The sequence below is a fragment of the Diplotaxodon limnothrissa genome, linkage group LG3 (genome assembly GCF_057381915.1).
Source record: "Diplotaxodon limnothrissa isolate DT_005_m linkage group LG3, D_limnothrissa_male_GT1.1, whole genome shotgun sequence".
Taxonomy (NCBI): Eukaryota; Metazoa; Chordata; class Actinopteri; order Cichliformes; family Cichlidae; genus Diplotaxodon; species Diplotaxodon limnothrissa.
In genome coordinates, this window is record NC_140598.1 from 3,697,822 (window position 1) to 3,703,377 (window position 5,556).

The following is a 5,556-nucleotide window of genomic DNA, read 5'->3' on the forward strand; positions in this document are numbered from 1 at the left end:
GTCCCTTTTGAACTCTTCTTTGCTCTCTGGTTGCGTACCATCAGCCTTTAAACATGCTATAATTCAGCCTGTTCTTAAAAAAAGGAACCTTGATTATAATGATTATGCGAACTATAGGCCGATTTCCAAGCTTCCGTTCTTGGCCAAAATTCTTGAGAAGATAGTGTTGCTTCAACTCCAGGCCTACCTGGATGAGAATAGCATTAATGATAAATTCCAATCGGCCTTCAAACCACATCATAGCACTGAGTCAGCGCTGCTCCGAGTTCTCAATGACCTTCTACTAATGGCTGACAATGGACGCTCCTCGGTCCTAGTGCTATTGGATTTATCGTCGGCTTTCGATATGGTTGATCATAAAATCCTATTGGCGAGACTTGAGCACACTGTAGGCATCAAGGGTGTTGCCTTGGATTGGTTTAAATCATACTTCTCCAATCGGCTCTCCTCGGTTCACTTGGTCACTTCCTCTTCCTCCGCTGTACCTGTCTGTTGTGGTGTCCCTCAGGGATCTGTGTTAGGCCCTACTCTGTTCTCATTGTACATGCTTCCATTAAGCGCTATCTTTGAGAAATATCACATCGCTTTTCATTATTATGCTGATGACATTCAGATCTACTTTGAGTTAAATGATGACCTAGCTTTGTCCTTGAATAGTTTTCGAGGGTGCATGTGTGAGGTCAGGCAATGGCTCCTGGCAAATACTCTTATCCTTTATGATAAGAAAACTGAAATTGTGGTCTTTGGCAGTGACGTCCTTCGTGCCAAACTTCGTGATGCTTTTGGTTTTCTCACTAGCTCCTTTTCCGACACTGTTAGGAATTTGGGCGTGTTACTTGACAGCTCATTTAAACTTGATAGACAAGTGTCTGCTGTTGTTAGATCCAGTTTATACCAACTCCGCCTTATTTCTAAGGCCAGGCAGTACATCCCGCATAAAGACCTGGAAAAACTCATCCATGCCTTTGTAACTTCGAGGCTGGATTACTGCAATTCACTCTATTTTGGACTCCACTCTCCCTCCTCCATAGATTACAGACAGTCCAAAATGCTGCTGCACGCATTCTAACCAAAACTAAGAAGTTTGCCCACATTACTCCCGTCCTAGCTGATTTGCACTGGTTGCCTGTGAAATACCGTATCCAATTTAAAATTCTGCTGTTTACTTTTAAAATCACTAATAACACAGCACCGAGCTATCTTAAGGAACTCTTAAGCTTATATGTTCCTGCTAGGGCTTTAAGATCATCCTCACAGTTACTGTTGGTGCGGCCTAGATCTCGGCTGAAGTCTAGAGGTGATCGAGCGTTTGCCCTGGCCGCACCAGAGTTGTGGAACAACCTTCCCATTGGCATTCGGGCGTCTGACTCTATTCAATCTTTTAAATCACGGCTTAAAACGTATTTGTTTAATCTTGCGTTTTCTACCGGTTAAATGCTGGCCTTGTCTGCAGTGATTTATTTTACTAATTTTCCTATCTTGCTTTTTATTTGTGCTGTGTATGTCTTATCCCCATTGTGTGTTGATGGCACAGTTATATTGTGCTATAGCTATGTGCTATAGTTATATTTTTTCTATTGGTGGCTTTTTCCTGTGAACATAATTCTACACTTTTATTTTTATGACTCTGATTATACTTGTGTTAATTTGTTCTATGTTAAGCACTTTGGCATGCCGTTGGTTTTTAAATGTGCTCTATAAATAAAGATTGTTGTTGTTGTCCTGTAAGCACAATCTGCCTGTGTCTTTTCTCTGCAAATGAACATTTTCAGCCAATATAGGTAATACATCAACATGGCTGCCGTGGCTAAGTTAGGAATATTTATAATGTCATTTCCAAAACTTGCATATGATCTGCAATTTGTAGCAGATCTACTGACTGTCACAGAGCAGCTGGAGCAGTCTCAAATGCAGGTCAGTCCCCTGCTGCCCCCTGTGGCCAAGTGCCATAGCTACTGCTGGATGAACTCGTGACACATGTGCACCTGTTTCTATGAACACATTGAGTCTGAGTGGCTGCACTTACACTGGTGCATTCAAACATATTGAAAGATGCCAGCAATGTGGATTGTCAAGACTCAAACCAATCCACATTGCTGGCGTTGCATTTTTCAATGCCAGCAATGGCAGGTATCAGTGCTCAAAGCTTTTGTGTTTGTTTCCAACAAGTTGCCCACCTCGGGAAACAAAAATGTGTTCTTTTACTTGTCAGATGAACATATGAGACACTTTGACTCTTCAGTGCAGTGTGGAGCCTAACAAAGATCTGTTTTGTGTCCCAGCTGATCAGCAGGAGGAGGAGAGTCTGACGGAGCAGCAGAGGAACATTTTCAGCTACTTGGACTCAGCTCAGCCACTACAGAGGAAACAATGAGCTCAACACAGAAGGTGACAGACAGAGCAGGACCATATGACCAAAGATATTTATCACCATATACATCTGAACATTTGCCATAACGATGTAGCTGACGATAGAATTGACACCAGACAAAATACTTTACAGCTGCACAACTTTATTAAAAACCCATCAATGTATTTTCACTGAAACAAGCAGCTGTTGTTTATGTGTTTATGTACTAACAGCTGGAAACGTTTCATACAGCTTTGTTTGACAGAAATGAAGGAGAACATATTTAGTTCATTTGTTTCTACATGAGCTCTGTGTGATTTGATGAGTATCTGAGGCTGAGACCACAGGACTGTGAAACATGATTGTTGGGCTTCATTTCTGTGCTGAACAGTCGTTTAAGATTAGCTGTAAATAACAATTAGCTGATGTTGTTCATGAGACTAAAGTCACCTCACTGTGGTAATGTAAATATAATATGGCCAATATTATAGTTATTATATTGTTGGCATTACTAAATTTGGCTCAATGCTTACATATATGTGTAAAAAGCAAATGTAGGAGCTGTGATAACTGTGTCTGATAGAATGAAGAGTAGACTGATATATGAAATATTCCTTTATTGGGTGAGAAAATCAGACCATGTCATAACTGCTTTAAGTCATACAGAATAGATATCAGAGCCTTAAACAGGCTGACTTCTGCTAAATGGGTCAAACTGGGCAGAAAGTCTACAAACACATAACATCCTTATAGAATATGATGTAACACTATAGATCAACTTAGCTCAGAATATATAAAGCATATAAACAGTTACAGCAATATGATGCAACAAACACAGCAGCTACTGATCCAAAATACTCAAAGCTTCATAGTCAAAGGAGCTTGCAAAGAAAAGCGTCTGGACTTCTTTAAGTTACTTGAAGACATATCACCTCTCATCCGAGAAGCTTCTTCAGTTCTTAGGTCAAATGGTGGAGAGTCCCAGATATAAACCTAGTGGGAGTGACCCCCCACAGAGGGACAAAAGGACCCCCTGATGATCCTCTAATCGCCTGAGCCAAGGTGTGAAACTGGGTGTGGGTCCCAATCAGCCAGAGTTTCGGGTGAGTTCATTGTGAAACCTGGCCCCACCTTATCATGCGAATTCCTGAGGTCAGATGGCCCAGGATGTGAGTGGGCGTTAAGGCGTCTGGGAAGGGATCTCAAAACTGGATTATAGATGGCAGAGAGTTGGTGTCGTAAACCCCCGCCTCTGTTCAAAGATGGTCGCTCACAGTGGACATAGATGGCTTCTTTCACTCCTCTTTCAAACCATCTGTCCTCTCTGTCCAAAATGTGAACATTGGCATCCTCGAAAGAGTGTCCTTTATCCTTAAGATGCAGATGGACTGCTGAGTCTTGTCCTGTGGAGGTGGCTCTTCTGTGTTGTGCCATGCGCTTGTGAAGTGGCTGCTTGGTCTCTCCAATGTAGAGGTCTGAGCATTCCTCGCTGCACTGTACAGCATACACCACATTGTTAAGTTTGTGTTTTGGCGTTTTGTCTTTCGGGTGAACCAGTTTCTGTCTGAGCGTGTTGCTGGGTCTGAAATGCACCGGGATGTCATGCTTGGAGAAAACTCTCCTGAGTTTTTCTGATACACCGGCTACATAGGGGATGACAATGTTGTTGCGTCTGTCCTTCTTATCCTCCCTCGCTGGTGTCTGGTCTTCTTTTCTGTGCCTCTTTGCTGACTTTAAGAACGCCCATTTAGGATAGCCGCACGTTTTGAGTGCTTCCTTTACATGTGTGTGTTCCTTCTTTTTTCCTTCAGGCTTAGAGGGAACATGTTCTGCCCGGTGGTGTAGGGTCCTAATTACTCCAAGTTTGTGTTCCAGAGGGTGATGGGAGTCAAAGAGGAGGTACTGGTCCGTGTGTGTGGGCTTCCGGTAAACTTCGATGTTGAGGTTGCCGTTCTCTTCAATGTGCACAGCGCAGTCCAGGAAAGGCAAACAGTCGTCCTTTGTGTCTTCCCTGGTGAACTTGATGTTTTTATCCACAGCGTTAATGTGCGCAGTGAAGGATTCCACTTCTTGTGTCTTGATTTTGACCCAGGTGTCGTCCACATATCTGTACCAGTGGCTGGGTACTCTTCCTTTGAAAGAGCCAAGAGCCTTTCTTTCCACTTCCTCCATGTAAAGGTTGGCTACAATAGGTGACACGGGGAGCCCATGGCACAGCCATGTTTTTGTCTGTAAAAGCCTTCGTTGTATTTGAAATATGTAGTGGTGAGGCAGAGGTCTAACAGTGTGCAGATCTGATCGGGTGTGAAGTTGGTCCTGTCCTCCAAGGAGCTGTCTTCTTGTAGTCGTTTTCTGACAGTCTCCACGGCCTCCGTGGTGGGTATGCAAGTGAAGAGAGAGAACTGAAGAAGCTTCTCGGATGAGAGGTGAAACGTCTTCAAGTAACTTAAAGAAGTCCAGACGCTTTTCTTTGCAAGCTCCTTTGACTACGATGACCTGGATGACTGAGACCCTTCACAGACTCAAAGCTTCATAGAACTGAAACCAACATTTATTTTTAGCTCCATCCTGCTGCTGATACAGACTTTAGGTTTCTGAACATTAAACTTGTTGCTGCCTTTCATAGTGTGTAACTTGAAGGCCCTGAGTACTTTCTCCCACACTGGAAACACTGGGATGATCACATTATTTGAACATTACCTAATAAGACGGATTCAGCACAGACAGTTATGTTAAACTTTCCTAGCAGTCCTTCACAAACAGGGAACAGTCTGTCTATTCTCTCCATCTGTCAGCTGCTGCTGGCTCTTCCTCCTCCTCTTCCTCACACACTGCTGAGTTTGTCCTGGTGGATCATCAGGGCTGCAAAGCCTCACAGATGATGTGCAGCAGTGGGTCCCTCAGTCTGTCCTCACTCTGGACACTTGCAGTCGTCACACATGGAAATCAAATGTGTGATAAGCTGCAGGATTCAAACACAAGTGTAACTTATAAACACATGTTCATACTTTTATTCCACAATCAGAGAGAAAGAAACAGAGAGAGAGTGCAGGACAGACAGACAGGTGACAGTCTCAGGTGTACACACTGCTACACAACAGCACCAGAGAAGCAGGATTGAGTGTTTGTGTTATTACGAGTGTAAACAAGAAGAGTTCCAGATGGTGCAGTGGACACATGTGTGGCTGCTGTGATTAAAGCATCTT